General features: G+C 41.0%; 1 protein-coding gene and 1 long non-coding RNA gene across 2 annotated transcripts in view; one reads left to right on the forward strand and one right to left on the reverse strand.

Moving 5' to 3' along the window:
* The window catches only part of foxo3b (forkhead box O3b), a 50832-nt gene that overhangs the window by 2993 nt on the left and 27163 nt on the right, over positions 1–20676 (forward strand). The gene's annotated exons all lie outside the window — the stretch shown is intronic.
* Positions 4138–11758, reverse strand: LOC116706270 (uncharacterized). The gene is made up of 3 exons (XR_004336191.1): positions 11489–11758; positions 8819–8822; positions 4138–4151 (listed from the first exon to the last, which is right to left on the reverse strand). It is a non-coding gene; the product is annotated as an uncharacterized LOC116706270 (long non-coding RNA).

The following is a 20676-nucleotide window of genomic DNA, read 5'->3' on the forward strand; positions in this document are numbered from 1 at the left end:
CCACCTGCTCATCAGATAAACACACATTTACACTGCGATGGGAGCAATTCGACACTTCGACATAGGACTGCAAGGCCAAGGATCAAACCACCAACTTTCCAATTGGTAGGCGACCACTCTACCACCTGAGCCACAGCCGCCTCTGAGAGCAGTTTAGATAAAGCATATTTACGAAGACTTTTCTTCCGGATGATACATTTTGGGAGCTCAGAACTGACAAGCATGTTCCTAAGCATTAAGGCCTGAGCATGTCACAAGCTGCACTTAGGTTTTAGTAAAAAACTGAAACCAAAGACAGCCCGCAGAGCCAGGTGTTCAGAAGCCTACCTCGGTACAGGCCCTTTTCCCGAGCCCCTTCCCTCTCCATTTCACTCTGAGACTCTTTGGTTTCACCTCCACACAGAGCCGGGTTTGAACACCTGCAGTTTCATGCAGCCAGGGCACCTTTTTATTGAGGAGATTTGCTGAGCAAATCCTAGTAACCCCACTGGGTTTCTCTCCCAGGTTCCCGCTTACGTCATTCTATTTCATATATTTGTCAGTTAACCATTAGCCTTGGTAAAATTAGGTTAAGACAGCCAAGCACTAGAACATCTTTTATCACCGGAGATTGTCTTTAACCAAGAGAAGCCACTGAACAATCTTTTAATAGTAACAGAATGTTCGGTCACTTACTTGTTCTTACACAATGAAGACCTCAGTGTACATTATGTCAAAAATAGTTTAACCTTGATTTTACTTTCTTAAAAAATGTTTTTTAAAGGCTAAGTATTAAACATGCTGTCAACAATCATCCAATGTCGGCTCAAGTTTAGGGCTGCAACTAATGATTATTTTCATTGTCAAAATAATCAGTAGATTATGATCTTGATTAATCGATTAGTTGTTTGGTCTATAAAATGTCAGAAACTGGTGAAAAAATGTTGAGGGTGTTTTCTAAAGCCCAAGATGACGTCCTTAAATGTCCTGTTTTGTTCACAACTCAAAGATGTTTGGTTTATTGTCATAGGAGTAAAGAAATCAGAAAATATTCACATTTAAGAAGATGGAATCAGCTTTTGAAACCGATTAATTATCAAAATAGTTGGCGATGAAATGAATAGTTTACAACTAATCGATTAATCTTTGCAGCTCTACACAGATTCATAATCTGTTAAGAGTATGTCAACTTAAGTGTTTTGGTGGCTATTTTTTTTTTCTTTCTATTTTTTTTAAAATACCACACATTGTAACAACACAGCCTGTGTTGTGGATGTGTGTAGTTTTCCAGCAGGAGATCTGTCCTAGATGGCCAGGTCCAAGACCAGAGCTGCTAAAATGAAAGATAAGCTTTGGTAGGGCAGGGTAGTGACGGGCATCTGAAAATAGCACCTGTAAACACCTATAACACTCTGTGTGTGTGTGTGTGTGTGTGTGTGTGTATGTGTGTATGTGTGTGGCCCTGGCTGTACTGAACCTTGGGCTCTAGTGTTATTTAACCCGACTGTAACCAGCTCCCTGTTCCCAGCAGCTGCCCTTTACAGGCCCAGACCTGGTTATGTCACAATGACACTCCACACAAGCAAACACACACGTCTGATATTCTCATTTAAAGTTATGATGTGTTAATGGCCTGACTCACATTCACAGTACATACAGTTCTTTCTACCTCCAATTAAAGGTGATCCTTAAAATTGTTGAACCTGGTACACATTCCCGCACAGACAGACATGCTTAGACATATATAGTCTATTCGCCGGTCATGTTCAGGCTTATCACCAGGGTACATGACAGTGAGCCTCTGCTGCAGGTCTTAATTTATATGTGGGTCTGAAATTAGCTTAACTCATTAGAATTCATTCATGAGATTACTTCGTGTTGCAACGAGTCTTGATTGTCAACAGGAAGTTGTTGTTTAACATGCACATTAGTCATTAGTCATTATGTCCTTGTTTAATTGATGGCTATTTGCAGGTACTTCATTTGCAGCTCAACCCATGAACCAGTGAGACATGACCACAAGTCTTAAACACATCTTTTCTTATTTGATCTACCGCTTTACAAAGAGACCAAGAGGCAGAGGTTCCTCCATGTCACAACCATCACACACACAGATACAAACACAGAGGCACGGTACTACTCTACGCACATTCCACCATCTTACTTTGTCTAGAGAGGCATATAGAAAGCAGGCCCTCATAAGACCGCTGGGCATGTTGATTATCATTTTAATGGCCTAGCATTGTGAAAGTGTTGATTCTTTTAGGCTGAAATAATTTATTCTTCCAATCACAGCAGGACAGTGTTGACGAAAGAGAAGGGGCTGTGTGAAATAACAAAAAAACATTCATGCTTTCATCGGCTGTCCATCAATGATAAGTGGGGTGAGCTTTATGTGTGATAAGATCCTGCTGTCAGTTATGAATATCACTGCAAGACATGGCTACTGGTGGCTGAAATTTAAACTTGGAATCATTACCTTTGGTTTACACGAGATGAATGGCCATAAAGGAAATTCTTACAATACTGAAGAAAATTCCAAAAAAAAGATAGGCTGTTTGCATGAATTTGTGTGTGCACTCAGGTACTCAGAACACAATCAGGAGGCTCCTCAGATGGAGCTGGCACTACCAAGCTGGAGGAACTGAAGCAAAAAGGCAATAAAAAGGGGAGTTGAAGGGGGTTGGGGGTGAAGGGTTGAAGACAGTAGAAGGAGGAGAAGGGAGAGAAGGTAGGGGGAGCTGAGGGAGTAAATTAACAAGCTTTGCTCTAAATTGGTGTATTACAACTGCCCTCTGGCTGCGATTCCCAATGGAGGGGTTTGTGGGTGTGTGAGGCTAAAAGGGCGATGGGTTATGGGAACACACAAGCTCCAGACACCCCTCCAAGTCTGAATAGTGTCACCCTGAGCAGTCAGCCTCTGTGTGGAGGCAAACCCCCAGGCTCTGTTCTAGTTTCATTTCCAATCAATGAACACATTTTTCTTTAGATGCCTGAGCAGTTTCTCTGTATCAAGATTTTAAATCTGACAATTGGCTCATATGGCCAAAAGTGTGTGGACACCTGAACATTACACCTGTATGTAATTGTTGAGCATTTTATTCTGAAACATTTTAGATTGTTATGTTAGCTAAAACAGCCTCCTCTCTTCTTTGAAGGCTTTCCCTGTGATTTTATGAACCTGGCTACAGAGATTTGCTATCATTCAGCCGCAAGAGCATTAGTGATCAGCATTAGATCATTACAACTCTCATGTCTGTACGTTAACTATGAAGCTTTAGCCAGCAGCCAGTTAGCTTAGCTTAGCACAAAGACTGAAAATAGGGGGGACTAGCTAACCTGCTCTGTCTGAAGACGAAAACAGTGTCAGCACAGTCTATTTTTTCTTTATACCCCTTTATCATCTTTCTCTCTTTTTCACTTTCCTACTGTCTGTCCATCTGTTTATGTGTGAAGTGGACACATCATTTGTAAAATTTTCTGTTATAATAAGTCCAGGCATTGGAACGTGCAGATATACAATGATCTAGATGTCTAATCTGTTTTGAAGTCTCCTGTGTGTTTGTGCATTTGTAGCTACAAGTAAGAAAAGCAGATTTTTGTCTCCCTCATTAGTTTTCCAAGCATTTCCTTCGTAATCACCATGCCAACCATGTCACACTCCCTCCGCACGATCTGTTCTCCTCAAAGACACTTCTCAATTATTCAATGCGCTCGGGATGAATTCAGATCACAGTATTAATTTTAAAGAGCCAGTTCTTGGCTAAAGGCTAACCCTCTTATACTGTTTCTGTCTCTCTTACATTACTAACTCCTCTTTTTCACTCCCCTCTCTTCCCATCGCTCCCTCTCTCTCAAACCATCCCTCATTATTTTCCTGCCAGCTTCCTCATTTGTCTGGATGTAAAACTCTGTGGTGAGCAAAAAAGTAGCCATCCATCTGTAGCTTGCTCATGCTCCTCTGAAGCACAACTCTTGAAATCAGTTGTGGGCTCTAATTAATGGAGATAAATCTTGGGCCTCTGCTCTTGTTACACTCCATACTCCCTTGACTCCTTGTCTTTTTGTGGCCATCATGGCAACACTGCAGCATTGACACATTATGGCCAAGCTGTTGTTGTTTTGTGATTGTGAAATATGCATAATGTAAAAGAAATCAATGGTCTTAAAACCTTTATGTGGTCCAGCTGGCCTGAGTTGTTTGCAGAAATCCCAGTTTGAGACAGATCTTAGAAATAACTTGCAATTGCTCTACTGTACATGATGATGATAGTTAAGACCAGACGGGTCACAGGATTTATATGTTGTGTATCTGAGTGTGACAGACACACGCACACAGCAAAAGAGAAACCAGCTGCCTGCTCATGCCCTGTCTTTATAAGCATTTTAAAATTTAAACAATTATGTCTCACACACTGATAAGACACTGATCTTGGGGGCTAATCTAGATTTAAACTGAGATTTTGCCTCATGAACAGTACGTTTATGCCTTTGAAAGATATACAGTAACTTAAATGAACAGTTTGAAACATTGAGAAATGTGCTTTTCTGTTGTCTTGCAGTTAGATGAGAAGATACCAATCTCATTGTCATTATGGTCAATATGAAGTGATAGCCTAGGAGGGGTAGCTTAGCAGACACAAGACTGGGAAACAGGTCTGTTCAAAGGTACAGTAAATGCCCTCATAAAAGCACATGACGATTTTGTTACGTTTGGATAGATTTAGGATAGTTATATGCAATATTATGCTAAGCTAACTGGCTGCAGGCTGTAGCTTTATATATAATAGTTATTGTGCTTCATTTCAAATCCAGTAAGCAAAATTCTGCAGAAATAATATCACATTTTGTAATATTCAGTTCATTAGTGATTTCTTATGCCGAAGCTGTAATTTTCTGCAGCCCACATGAGAAAAAAAATGATAGGTGGAATTTTCCCAGAAGATAGACTTTAACTTCATTACTGTACAAAGCTAGAACAGAACTATCATGTTTCAGTATTTTTTCAGAGCCTGTGAAATCACCAACATTTCTGACCCTCAAAGCACCCTCACACTGCAAAACAATTGCTAGTAGTTTACACAACATGAGATTACACTCATCTTTTCCAACTGGTGCTGCATGAAACTAGTGTTCGAGCCAGATAACCGCGTCAAAGCACACTGCTGAATTTGCAAGAATTCCCTAAAAGCTGGTGGATGGAAATACTGGTAGGTAGGCAAGAAATGCATCGTATTTCCCTAGAAACACAAAACAAAAAAGAAAATGTATAGGAAGTAGAATTCTCTTTTTAACATCAAGGACAAACCCATAACATACCAGCTCAGTACGGGAGAGCAGAGGACTATGGTGGTTTGTCTGGTAGTTAGAATTAGTCTTTACCTGGAGCACCAGGGCTAATCATCCCGGCTCCAGGCATGTTCTTCTGTAGTTGACCTTGACCTTTGACCTCACTAGAGAAAGATCAAGCAAAGTAAACAATTTTCTCTAGTCGGTTTGATAAATTACAAGAACAAGAAAGTTTAAGTAATAGGGAGACTACAGAAATACCAGTCTGACTGGAAAATGATATTGTTGACATGTCGCTCCAAGACATACGGTCTGTCTGCCACTAGAAAAATAAAGAAAGCATCTAGGATGGGGTCAAAGTGGGAGGCTCTGTGGTTTCAGGGTTGCTGGTTACCAAAGATTGGAGGCAAACTATCTTGCGTTAAAGTTATACCGAGGTCACTGATCTACTGATCTCTAGCACTACTATATGTAAATTATTTTATGATTTAGGAGCAGCTTTAACAGTAAAAAGACTGAAGAATTACCAGCATTCTGTCTATAGTGTGTTGTACCATCAGTGCTCACGTGGCCCTGGGCTCCAGGGACTTTCTTACACAATAAATGTGTAGATTTGTCAAAGAATTGTTTGACATTTTGGGAAACATGCTTATGTGTTTTCCTGCAAAGAATTTGATGAGCAGATCAATACAAATCTCACATGTGACATAACTATGTGGTTGTAGCCAGCAACAGGTTAGCTAAACTTAGTATGAAGACTGGAAACAGGGAAACAGTTAGCTTAGCTCTGGTCAAAGATAACAAAATCCCCCTATCAACCCCTCCAGAGTTATATCTTATTTGTTTAATCCATCCCAAAACTGAAGTGTAAAACCAACAAGCTGTGTTTATACAGAAGGTAAAGGTATGGTGTACAGGTATGTCGCCCAGCAACCAGCCGAGACTCTGGGAAGTTATTGGTCCCGTCCAAGAAGCTCTGTGTGTGTGTGTGTGTGTGTGTGTGTGTGTGTGTGTGTGTGTGTGTGTGTGTGTGTGGTGTGTGTGTGTGTGTGTGTGTGTGTGTGTGTGTGTGTGTGTGTGTGTGTGTGTGTGTGTGTGTGTGTGTGTGTGTTTGTGTGTGTGTGGGGCATTAAGGCATGTAAACTGGGTTGATAGGGCAAGGGGGGTTTGTTACCTTTTTGTCTCCATAGCAACTGATAAGGGGGGGGGACTCACAGTTTGGTGTGACAGCTGTAACGGAGCGACCCACTGCACTCTTCTTCCCCCTTTCCTTACACAAACACTCACACACACACACACACACACACACACACACACACTTAGGCACACACATACAACCAGACTGCCCAGAACAATTCTGGCCTTGCTACTCAGTTTCTTAGATAACCACATTGCTGAAGTGGGCCCCTTGCCTCACGGCCACCTCCTCCTCTGTAATCAACTCTGCACCACCATACCATACACACACACACACACAATGTTTTTCACAAGTCATCAATAGTATGTGTATTTTCTGAGGCAGGAATTATATATATTATAAAGGTGTTTATTTTGGTGGATGCAGAAGCTGGTGAAGATCTGAGATCCCTCTCTGTCCTCTGTCATTATCCAAACTCAACAGTCAACAGCACATGGCAAATTTGACAAGATCATCTCTGAATTTGGCTCACCAGTACGACTCTTGGCTTTTAAACTTTAATTTGTTTTCTTCTGAGCCTGTCTCATTCAATTACACCACTCCACCTATCTGGCAACTCTGCAAAGGACAGGCTGAGCTATTGTTCCTGATTAACATTTAATTGACTACAATAAAGCTTTCTGTGTCAGAGGAGGGAGGCAGAAGAAGGAGAAGAGAGGTGGGGGGCGGGGGGGGAAAGTGATGTGCTACTGACATATAATGGAGGAAATGTAAATCATAAAGGCTTTTTTCGGCATTTTGGCTTTTTTGGCTTATTCAAAATAGAGATAAAGGGGGCGAAATCTAGTTCACATGGTATAGCGGCTGCACCGTGTAGGCATAGTCCTTCAAAGCGGCCTGGTTTGAATAAATGCTTAATACTGTGGACAACTGAGATGGACATTTTTCGGTGTTTTATTTCTCAGTTTCCCACAGTCCAAGGGGACCTCATCAAATGTCTTGTTTTGTCCGACCAACGATCCAAAACCCAAAAATATTCAGTTTCCAATTATACAAGAAAGCAGAGACAAGCAGCACATCCTAACATTTGACAATCTGGAATCAAAAAATATCAAAACAGTAAATGAAAAAAAATGTTTTTGTTCAAAGAACAATGTTCTATGTTCAATGTTCTCAACGAAATCTTAAGACTTTCGCTATCACAGAGGACAACGGTTGGGTATCGTTTGGATTTTTACGATTCCAATGCCAAACGCGGTATTTTTAAAACAATTCCCATTCCTAAACCGATTTTTGAAAAACTAAAAAATTGACATCAAAGAAAGTCTCTTTTATAGTTTATTTTAATTGAAAATTTAAATAGAACATTATATTTATAGTTTTAAAGTACTGAATAAGCAAACCTAAGTCCCCTAACACACAACTACAGTTACGCTATTAACAAGTAACAACAAAATAAATGTTGAGTTGGTATGCTAACCAGAGCCCAGTAGGAAAATATGGCATTTTAAAAGTAGTCTACATTTACAGTAGTACAGTAATGGTAGACTACAGAGAAAGTATGATATTTTTACGCCTGTTTTGGAGCGACAGAGGGACAACATTTCAGTCGACACATTAAGTGGAACCAAAATGAGGAACCAAAATTTGCGTTCTAATCCAGTCCGATTCCTCTTGGTTGCGTAGGAACCGGTTCCATAGAACCGGGTTTCGGTATCCAACCCTATACAAGACAGTTCAGAGGCTAGAACCATCAAATTACTTACTTATTACTTATAAAAAGTTTCCTGTTCATGGTTTTAACCTGATTCCTATAGTAGTTTTTTCTTTCTTCTTTTTTTACATACTCTTTAGAGTCCAGAGTTACAGGTAGAAGCTCTTCAACCACAGAGATGACACTCCCAGATTTGATAATCAAAGATTGAGAGCGCCAGCCTGTCAGCCACCTGTTCAACCCACAGGCTTTCTATCTGGACACACAGGATTCTCTGTCTCTATGAAATCCTATAGGTCAGAGTCCCACATACAAAGCGTGTCAGTTTCTGGTAGGAATTACACAGCTCGAGATGTGTTGCTGTACACATGCTGGGCTCCAATGTTCCACATCCTCCATGCATCATTAAAACTAAGGAATTCTGTTTTCTAGTTCCTTCTGGGCATCTGATAAGAGTTCCCATAATTTCCCTATGGTGATTTATCTCCACAAAATACTGTGTGTTTGTGTGTGTGTGTGTGTGTGTATTTATGATTTCCACATGTATCAAGGCTAACTACGAGGGTACAGTGAAAACATGCGAGGGGTTGAATTTCAATTAGACTATTTGTCTTTCTCAAATCACTCTTTAAAAGCTGGAAACCATCTGCTCTGGGAACTGCAAGTTGAAAACAGGATCTGAGATCTATTGCATGCACTCATCTCTCATCTTTTGGTTTGGTCATGTGATACACTTTTCAGATTTTTCAGATCAATCCTAATGATTTTGGTGACTTTTACTCTAGTGTTACCATGATGTTGACATTGTGGTTTTGAGTAAAACGTCTCAACAACTATTGGATGGATTGCCATGAAATTTGGTACTACATTCATGTTCCCTACAGCATGAATTATAATAACTTTGGTAAGTAATTTATGTTTCATCTAGAACCATCATAAGGTCGAAATTTTAGCATTGGCTTTCAGTTTAAAGTTTTTCTCAAGTACAATCTTCACACCACGTAGTATATTGAGCACATCACTCTGTGACCTGCAAAAGGTGATTACTTAATCAAAAAAAATGAATCCTGTTTGAAATATAAATGTATCCATCAATGAATAAATCATTGCCATCAAAACAAAAGGTTCCCGACACTGTACTCTAAACGTGTGATGGTTACCCACTCTGTATCATTGTCCAATTGCACACCAGATATCCTCCCTTGCAAAGTAACAAGGAAAAAACCTTTTGCATGACGCTGCCACCCCCTACTAAAAATCAGCTGGGATATCCTCACTTGTCACCTGTCTGTCTGCTACCTTTCAGGAAATTGTGTGGTTTCCCATAAAGCCTAAGTCAATTTATCTGAAAACTTAAAAAAAAAAAAAACAAACATATCTTTTAAATACCTAATACATATGTGACAGGTTATTGTGATTGCTGGGTGCTCTGTTTTGCATGTAGGGATTTAAACAACAAACATGTATAGTTGCATTTGAGAGTAATATCATTCAATAGCAAATGAATGAAAAAATAATTTGATTTGCAAGGCTTACTCAGTGCATTTTGTGCCAAAGCAATGACAAATGACTACAGTCATGTGAACAACGGACCTAATGTTCATATCAATAGTCATATAGTTTGACGAAGATTTAAAAAATCTAAGCAATGTTGGGTGATCTCACGTCTTGCTGACGTTCGAAGTATTGTCAAACAAAACACTCCCCCTCCTTTCCGCGCTCTAACCCCCCAAACCCCACCCCCAAATCCTTCTTGTCGGTTATTGGCTGGAACACTGCTTATGTTTGGTGGTGCAGGTTGGCACAGTTTAATTTTTTGGGCTTTCGTGGAGCCTGGGCTGTCTACAAAGACCACTTTTTTTATAGTGTTTTAAGGGGACAGGCAGCTAGCAGATAGTGTGGAGAGGTTTGCTCTATGTGACAAAAAATGTTGTAGTCTAAAAAACACGTGACATTGCTTAGAGCACTTTTAATAGTCATTGGACGATTGTGCAAAAGCGATTGAGAAAAACTGTAAGAACAGCCTCACAGAGCCACAAGCACCTGTGGACCTGTCTCCAGCTGACCACTTGCGTAACTACCAACATCCTTTTCCATCATTACGTCCACACTCTCGCCGGTCATGTTGGTGTTTGTGTCGGTAGTGCTGGAGATATTGCTGTCAGCAAAATCCAACATATCCGTCCATAGGGTAAAACCACGGACGGTGACGCAACACTTCGTCCAACTCCTTATAAAATGGGCAAGTTATAGAGGGTTGGCACGCTGTCGCCAAAACAACCACAATGTCCTGCATTGATGACATATTTTCCTGTCACATCCTTGTTAGGGGTGCATCAGGATGCATTTGTGTTTACTCTACAGAAGATATGTGGTCAAATGTGCCACAGAACAAAAATGGTTTAAATGATCAGATAACAATGCGTCTCGGTGGTTGTTTACACTTTTGCACTGTCCGCTTGTGATCCTTGTGATCTAAGTCTAGAGAACTAGCTGATGCTTTGAGACATCCCTTAGATCTGTAGATACTAGATGGAAGTCACCTTATTTCACAGATTTGGTTCTTAACTTATGAGAGGATCAGTAGAAGAACTTCCATATTTTCTGTCTCTTGTCATTTTGGCCAGGTCACAACCCACATTAGGAAGTCCCTGTTGATCTGAGGAGCTGGGCCTCTTTCCTTTTTAATTCCTCCCTTCCCCTCTTCTTATCTGTTATTGTTTATGAGGCCTTGGTAAATCTTTGTGTTTGCACACCTGAGTTTTATAAGAGACGCTGTAGATATACTTGCAGATACAGGTCAATCTTAAAGCATGCCACTATGTGTTTGCTGACAGTGCACAAACTAACTTGACCTTTAGCCAAGTCCTTTTTGGACAAGTTTGTTTTATTGGGAAAACCCTAGAGATGAAGAGATGACAGAAGAATCTTGCACATGAATCTGAGGTTGAGACTGTGGAGTTAGTGAAAGCTCTGACTCTGATGTCTTGGGCAGCCACATATCTACCTTAAGCTGACAAAGGGAAAGGTCAGAATTTGAATGCTGGCCCAGTAATCGAGAGAGAAACGGTTTCTGTGGGACCTCTCACCCACAAACCTATAGTCCCAGTTTGAATTTTGGCAGCCGGTGAGCTGGAAGCAATGCACCTCTTCCACCTTCTCCCACATATTCTGCTCTGTTGAAATTCAACATGAGTAACCAACATATGAAAGAGTGATTTTGCATTTGCAAATGGGACACAGTGTAATTAGAGAACTCATGCATGCTTTTCTGGGCAGAGGTTAAAAAGGCATAAACCACTTTCTCAAAAGTAATTACTTAAGACTTTTCATGTTGAGCTGACTGTGCACTATTTACCCAATAACACTGGGTCTCATTCACCAATATCTTCCTAAGTTTTTTCTTAAATTTGTTTTTAAGAAAGTTCCTAAGAAAAGTCTACATCTGATTCATGACGTGTTCTTAAACCGCAGAATTGTTCACAGGTGTGTTCTTAAAATGACGAATCCCAATGTCTTCGTAAATGTAAAGCTTGTGCCCATTGCATTTAATTAGCATAGGTAAATGTCCCATTAATTCCCATACAATGGCATGGGGTTGCCGGGCCGTGTGCACACTTAGAGAAATGTCAAAGACGGTGAAGGCCTTGACTCCAAAAGAAAGAAAAACTTTAGTAATTCTTATTGTTGCAAGAAGTTAGTGAAAAACAAGACATTATATTTAGTAGCGTCAGCAGTGGATACAAAAGCAGCAGATAAAACCGATGCATGGAGTTCAATTACTCATGCAGTGAACACTGCATCCGGAGAAGGGCACAGAACTGAGGCCTAGCACAATTCATACACAATGGCAAGTGTAGTGTGTATTTATTAGGGTTGTCAAACGATTAATTCTTTCCTAATCGCGATTAATCACATGTTTTATCACATGATTAAAATTCTATTTTGCATTTCAAAATTGTTTTTAAGTACATATTAAAAATGTAAAGCAATTCTTACCAGTGTATCCTGATTGGGAATGAAATGAATACAAAGAAAGTTACTTTATGAACTTGACTTGATTTGTATTTGTTCATTATTTATTTATTTACTGTAAACAAAAGAAAAAAGTGTGACTCTGTTATTACTGCGCCATTCCTCCAAGTACCTAACTAAAAAACTAAAAATCCCTGTCCTTACACCACAGCAATTAACTGAGATGTAATATTAACACTTTGCTTAGACAAACAATCCACAGGTCATTGTTCTTGCGATAACAAACATGCCAAGTGTGTGTGTGTGTGTGTGTGTGTGTGTGTGTGTGGTGTGTGTGTGTGTGTGTGTGTGTTGTGTGTGTGTGTTGGTGTGTGTGTGTGTGTGTGTGTGTTTGTGTGTGTGTGTGTGTGTGTGTGTGTTGTGTGTTGTGTGGGTGTGTGTGTGTGGTGTGTGTGTGAGAGAGAGAGAGTCTGTTTTATTGCTATGGGGGCATGAAATCGGTCCAAATGGCACATTGGCACAGCTCTACCCAGACACAGAGCCTTCCTCTCTGTTTTAGACGCTCTCCCTTAGCCCTGTGTGCGGTGTGTTTGTAGTCATTATTGGTGCATGCATTTGTGATTCCTCTCAACTTGTAGCTCATCCCTCTGTTCCCACAGCGACCTTCATCCCAACCAGCTAGCCATCTGTCCATCAATCATTTAGTCCCTCTGTTCTGCTGAGGAGAGTAACCGATACCCGGATACACTGACCTTAGGACTTGGAGGGTCTCAAAATGGCTCCACGGCCAGAACAGAATACTCAATACACACATGCACATTTTGGGGGAAGAAAGGATGAAACGGTATACATACTGTATGTAACATGCATTTACACACAATAAACTAGTATTACACATTAAAGCACACAGCCATGGAGACACTCTGCACGTTTCTTAGTTTCATCCTCTGCTCCAGGCATGAATATAGAGGGGCCCTGGTGTGTAGTGTAGATAGGAATAAAGGCTTTATATATATATATATATATATATATATATACATGTGTATGTGTGTGTTTTACTATACACATAGGGGCTGGGCTAATGCAGGGGAAAGCCCTGGCTTCAGCTGTTGTTGTACATTTTCCCCCAGAGAGATCCTCACTTTCCCTGCACAATCAACTTTCTGTCCACCTTTCCTTTCTGGAAGAAGCCTTCGGGTCACCGTGATGTGTGAGCTCTCAAAGCAAAGAGTTCTCTTTTCTATCTCTACAGTTCTTCTGTCATTCCCTCATCATATTGGTGGTGGGGGGACGGGTACATACAGTGTTGGAGCTTATGTGATCATGCTGGATAGTTAAGCAAGCAGGCAGAATGTGGAGTCCCTCCGTATTACACTGTTTCTATCTATGTAAAAGACTACACATACATGTGACTGTAGCTTGGAATAATCAAAGGGATAAAAGAAATCTTCCCTTTAACTCAGTTTTAAAAAACATCTATCATGGCTATAACTTACATCTCTGAGAGCATTTTGTCTTTTAGTGGTGTTTTTTGAAGCATCAGTGCTTCATAATCTTGAGAACAAGCATACAGAAGGAGATCATTTTAGACAGCTTAATAGAACAACAAAAATAGAGCAACCAAAAGCCATCATGCATTTTGAGCAAAGGTCACCTTCTCTCAACTCTTTTTGTTTATCACTATCACTAACTACACCTGCAGCGGAAAGTTCAGACACACTGTTTTTTTCAATTGTCCAAATGCATCATGGGAAATTTATGAAATAATCAACTCAAACAGAAGTAGAAATATCTGCAATAAGGCTAAGCTGATATTAGTCATTATATTGGCTTTGATGATTTACTCAAGTGCATTGTCAGCAGCTACCACTCTGATATGCAGAATGCATTATTTTTGCCCCATTACATTCTTAGCATCAACTGTTAAAGCAACACCGAGAACTTTTTGTAACTTAAAATAATGTTTCCAAAATCGTTTCAGTAGCTCATCAACTCATAACAGGGTGAACGGCACTTCTGCATTCACTTTGCGGTTCTCTACCGGCAATAACCGCACCATGCAAGTTTGCCAGATCGGGTAACAGATATGTAGTTTGAATGAGACATAATGCCGCTTCCAAACTGTAGTGGGACAGAAGCGGGAAAAGTTCTCTAGTTTCTTTAAGGCCTGGGTATCCTGGGAAATTACTAGTTTGTAAAACAAGTGTCCGACCCAGTGTTTATAGCAGTTTCAACTGCCGACACCTGAAGGCAGGGCAAAAGGTCTGCCACATAAAGAAGTAAGACACTGAACACTATAACATGCCTCAGTAAGGCCCCACATCCTTGTATCACTGTAAGAGCGCTCTGTAATGGTGCCATATTCAGACTGGAGGGTCAGAGCAGCCCTCCACCCCTCTCACTTTCACAGTACAGTCTAATTATCCTGGACACCTCACTCTGGAGAGGCCTTAGCGGGTTAAGTGCTGTTCGTTTTTTTGTTTCAAATAGACGGGTCAATATTGGTCAGGAATCCATTTCCATATGAGCACTTGAGTAAATGCGTGCATTATTCATGAAGACCCATCACCCGTGATAGGCTCAGCTGTCCACTGAAAAGGGACACACACACACACACACACACACCATGTATGGACCACCAGTGTAAGCCAGACCCCTGTGCTGACCACTGTATCCTTGGGGATGGATTATCATTGTGCAGTGACATCACTGTGTGGTTGAAAGGCTTTTAGTCTGATTAATGAAGCGTGTGCGTGTGCGTGTGTGTGTGTGTGTGTGAGAGAGAGAGAGAGAGTTTTGAAAATGTGAAGATATGTACAGTATGTATATATGTAAACTCATATGTGGTTTAACTTAGTGCGAGCATGAGCGTGCATGTTTAAATGTGTTTGTCTCTGCACACCCAATGATTCAAATCCCATCTTGACCCCGGGTACCATATTATAGCTTTTTGTCTTCCCTCTACTTCCTATAATCCATCATTTCCAGAGTGTTGGCTCTGTTGTGGGAGCTGTTCAAGCCTCCATCTCTTTAAATATGGGTTAGTGTGCCTCAGGCTGCACCTCCCCGCTGCCCCCTCTTTTTTCTTCAGTTTGCCTTTCTTGGCTTTTTTATTGTCTCGCTTTTGAGACTCTTTTCCTCCTTTCCGTTTGTTACCACCACAGCAATATGATGGCACATAGAAACAAAAAGAATAGAAATGCATTATCTGTATTAGAATTAAAATAAAAATGCTTATGTAAGGTTTTCTCTTAGTGCCTGCAGTTAGTTGCATGCAGGTTGAACTTTCCATTGTGCTTGTTGCCAGGGATGCCCTCATCCTCTCTGTGGTGGCATTATGCTGTCAAAGGTGTGTGTTTGTGTATAAGAGTCGTGCACATGTAGAATGTTCACATTGTGTGTAGTTTGGGGTCTGTGTGTGTTTGGACAAGAGTTCTCTCAGTACCTCTGTCTTCAGGCTGTGTTTAGATGAGCTCAGTGTTTCTCTCGTCACTCTCAGTCACAGACATCTACCGTAAATCTTGTAAAATTTTATTGGTAGTTTTATTTGGCACAAAGTCCACCTACATGTGTGGTTTCATTGTATTTTTTCAAGATTAATAAGTACAGATAATAAAAATATCTAATGCAGTAACAGCTCTTATATATACTGTATATATCATGGAGTCATGAGGTTTAGCAGCTAATGTATGATTAGTCACAAGGTGTATAACTGCTAAACATGGACAGCACAACAAGTTGTTTCAATGGTGCTGAATAAAAACCACAAAGCCCTTAAACAGTTGACTGTTGAGGAATTCAGCATATTTAAAGTTTAATTACAGCTTTGAACTGACTTTCATGCAAGTCAGTTAACACCTGGCATTAGAATGCATCTCCACGTGAGTCTTGAGTGACCACTTGTGATCGGATGTTTTTAACCAGCGGGAAGAAGAAATTTATTTATATATATATATATCTATATATATATATATATATATATGGGATTTTGGACATTGTGGCAAAAAGCCATCTCACGTGATTTGAGTACGCTTTTGCAGACAATGTCATTTTAGTAGGCAGTCCTTCAATGTGGCCCAGGACACATTCAAACACACACTGCTAAAAGAATGTGGCCCAGTCGTGCATTGACACCTGTACACGAATTACCCAAGACACATGTTTGTGCCAGGTGTGAACAGGCCCTCTATGATGTAAATGTTGATGATTATTTGTCAGTTACAAATGGGGGTGCACAGTCGTGACGCAATTGTCGCAGGACGCCGTAGCTTACAAACAAACGGTGTACTGACAGCAGGAATGTTTTCAGCTACATCGGAGAGGAATGATTGACAATTTGAAAAACATGGATATGTGGCAAGACTTTGAGGTGCGGCAGCTCATGGCTGTCCATAGTGAGGAAAAAAATAAGTAGTAGATGACTGGGACAGTAAGGCAAGCATAACAAGGCTAACTTTACTGAATGAGAGAGGGATTCGCTGAAACGGGTCACAAACAAATTGAAGTTCAGGACCACAACTAAAAATGGAGTGGTGTTGGGCGGGTGGACTGGCAGTACTATAATCTGTGCAACAGTATTTTCAGACACACTGCTCTCGATAATCTGGACCAACTCTCCAGCTCAGGTCATAACAACTTTTACATAAAATTGCATGATTTTTTTTTCCTGTATAATTTTGATGATGCTGTCTAAATATTACAACCACAGTCCAGCAGTAAAAAAAAAAAAAAAATGTAATTATAATATATAGTTCTGGTGGTGTACAGCTGGAGAGGAATATGCAACATTAGCAGTTTACTGAATATAAGAAGTGTAAACCCCCCCCCTCCCCACCCCACCCCTTTCCAGCATGTGAGTAATTGGTATGCATTGTCCCAGGTTGTGACCCAGGTCGTCTCTGTCATGACCAGGGATCAACCTGTGTTAACTAGCTTGGTTTGAATTGACAAAAGAAGAGTTGAACACGGGTCAGATAACCCTCGACTGACCCTGGTCATTGTTCTGAAAGAGATAAATAGAGAGCGAGAAGGTGGGGCACATACTTCTCAGGCTCAGAAGACTAGACTGGGCCTTGGGCAGGGAAAGGAGCGAGGACAAATATGGAGCACTAATCCACTCTTTAACATTAGCCAGTATTAGCCTTCATCCGTCTGTAGTTGTAGTGCCATAAGACACTGAGGCCGAGAGCAAACAAGGAAGGAAAAAACATTTGTGTCTGAGCCACATTTTGCCTCCACGCTTTGCCTTTCTATTTTTTGTCTCTCAGCCTCACTCCCTTCTGTCTCTTTCTTTTGCTCATTTTCTGTGACTATCTCTCTCTCTCTCTCTCTCTCTCTCTCTCTCTCTCTCTCTCTCTCTCTCATTTTCTCTGCCCCTGTATGATTACTGAAAACTGTATGGAGACAGTGCAAGAGCTCAGCGGAGAGCGGCCAATGCCATTGGCTGACTGGCACTCCACCCCCACTCGTGATTGGCCGCAGGCCTTAACTTAAGATTCAATCAGCTGGGTGGAAGTGTATGTAGGTCAGTGTGTAGCGATGTGAGCCTTTACTCTCTATCTGTTCCCCTCCTCCACCACCTCAACCGGCTGTGTTAATTGGCCTCGTTCCAAATTTCAAACCCAGAGAGACTTGAGGCAAGAGAGGAAAGGGGGAATAAAGCAGGAGGTTAAAAGAGGAAGGGGAGTTGAAGAGACGACAAGGAAGAAAAGGAAGAGGGCAGAGGAGCGTAGGTGGGGGAAGGGAAGGATTTAACATGGGGTGCCCTGTTGCACTCAACAGTGCAATAGTACAGTGTGTTAGTCACACACACACACACACACACATACACACACACACACACACTATTGAAACTCCTGGTGAACATAGCAGCGCATTATATTTATTTTCTCTCTGTTTGAATGTGAGAAAAGATGAAGGAGAGAGGGAAAGAGACAATATAGTATCATTAATAAAGGGTGGCATGAAATAAGGAAAATAGATGCTGGCTTGATTTTCTACATTTTCAAACCCTTTGTGCTACCCAGTTTAGCCCGTGAGTTTCCCCGCTGCTGGCTCCTCATCCAGACGATCAGACTAGATCACAGGGCATCCTCACAGACTTGTGGACCACAAATGACTTAGAAAGAGGATTGTTTGGTTATCTAATCTGCTTGGTTGCGACTTTGTGGACACTGTATACCCATTAATACACAGCAATTCTGCCACAGCTACCCCACATGTCCTATTCTAGCTTTTAAAGTGTGTGCGCTCTCCAAAGATAAACTTGCTTGACTACACCAGTGAATAATTTACGGTAACCCGAATTCTTCTACAGTGCTTACTCTACCCCTAAGTGCTCCCACGCAGACACAGAAACACACACATACAAGCACCCCCTGTAAGTGGTGGTCCCTAGGCGTTGCCTATAGTAGGCTAACCCAGATAAGCAGACTGTGAAAAGCAGACAAAATAAAGTCTTGTACACTTCACTTTACTACTCCCTCTGCAGCCGTGTCTGTCTGCATACTTCACATTAAAAGCACCCAGCAGCAGTTTGTGTTCTCTGTAGCCCTCCCTTTCCACATCTGTCTGTATCTCTATCTACACATCACAGCCTTTTACACAAACTTTGCATTTTGTACAGTAGCACTCATTGCATTTTAGACGTAGCCCTGCCCACACAAAGTAATTCTTGCCTGTCTGGCTTTCTCGGTTTCCTTTTTTAAATCGTGTCTCTCCTGTCTCTGTCTTCTTCTCACTCTGCCCTAGCTTTGAACTTAATATGGCGGATGTAGACGACTCTTCCCCACCCACCCACAACTATGCACACATGCACAAACCCACACAACTTAACCTGACTTTACCCTCTTACTCACCCAGCTACTGACCCACTTACTGTGGAAGAGAGCACCAGACAGACAGCAGAGCAGGCTTTTTTACTCCAGGGCACTCTGGGAAAACTAAGCTAAAAAGACCACTCGACACACAGACACAGACACAGACAAACACACACACACACACATACACGACAAGCTTGCTCAGAGTCTGATCATGCAGACGATGGAACGTACAGTCTACTTTGGTGCCATCAAGTAGTCCCATACTGGTTGGTCCAAAGATGTCATCACTTGACACATCACCATACCTGAAAATGCAGACAGTCACATCTGCTTTATTATATTTGTGAGGACCTTCATTGAATATACTCTAGTCTCTGCTTTCTGCTATTTGAATAGTTAAACATTATCTTTGGAAATACATACTCATTAGCTTTCATGCGGAGAGTTAGGAGAGAAGACAATCTCATTCACTCCATTCGTTATAGAGCTGGAACCAGCAAGACCTTAGCTTAGCTTAGCTCAGCATAAAACTGGAAATGTGGGAACAGCTAGCCTAGCTCTGTCCAAAAGTAACAAGATCCGCCTATCAGCATCTCTTAAATTCTCAAAAAAAAACATATCTTGTTGTTTAATCTGTACACAAACAAAAGTGTAAAAACACAAGTTTGTGGTTGGATGGAGGTTGTGTACCGGACTATTTCTTAGCAGTGACTTCCTGCAGTCTTGTCATCAACGTGATGGTGCCAGGCAAAGAGCCTGGCACATAACCCCTCCATAAAATCAGAAATTCTTGTTTTTGTATGGATTAAACAAACATGAAATAACATGTTAATTAGTGACTTTTAGAGATGCTGGTTGACAGATGTTATTACAATGTGCAGAGCCAGGCTCGTTGTTTCCAGTCTACAGTATAGGCAAAGCTAAGCTAACCAGCTGCTGGTTTCAGCTCTGTATTAAACAGACAGATATGAGAGTGGTATCAATCTTCTCAACTAATTCTCTACAAGAAAGCCATTGAGAGTATTTTTCAAAATGTCAAACTATTTGTTTAATTACAAGTTACTTTGTAGCCCTAGTGTAAAGGATATAATTCAGTAAATAGCAACAGTCATAGAAACACACACACGCACACACAGTGTAATATATAGACTGTGACCACACCTTGATCATTATGCAACATGCTGAGGACAATGCAGCACAGTCATACAACACGCAACAGCACAGAATATTTATTTTCATAGATTTAATTCCATAGACCGCAAGACACACAGACATCATTTGTTTTTTATGTTACGACACAGTGTCAGAGCTACAGCCAGTTAAGCTCTTTCTTTCACCCCAATCTTGTGACCAGTGAAGCTAGCAACAGACCGACCAACTAATGTAACATCACAACTTCCCTTTTCCTTTGGTTATTTCAGTCACTTTGAGGCTGGTGGCTGCTGACTGCTCGTTTCGCACCATAGTGACTGGGGCGAGGTCAGCACGTGAAATCAGACGGGTTAAAAGTCAAGTCAAGTTGAATTTTGCTCTGACATTGCACATCGGACACTAGAGCGGTCAGTCTTCCTATAAAACCATTCGTATTCCATTTGTTATTTTTTTAATATTCAAATATTTGCATATTTAATGTTCATATTAAGGCTGGACGATTTTGTGTTTCAGCATCAACATCGTGATGTGCGCATGCGCGATAGTCACGTCGCAGGACGTTACGATGTTGATGTTAATCCTTTTTTTGCTGCTTGATAGAAAAGTAA

The sequence above is a fragment of the Etheostoma spectabile genome, chromosome 18, assembly GCF_008692095.1.
Source record: "Etheostoma spectabile isolate EspeVRDwgs_2016 chromosome 18, UIUC_Espe_1.0, whole genome shotgun sequence".
Classification (NCBI taxonomy): domain Eukaryota; kingdom Metazoa; phylum Chordata; class Actinopteri; order Perciformes; family Percidae; genus Etheostoma; species Etheostoma spectabile.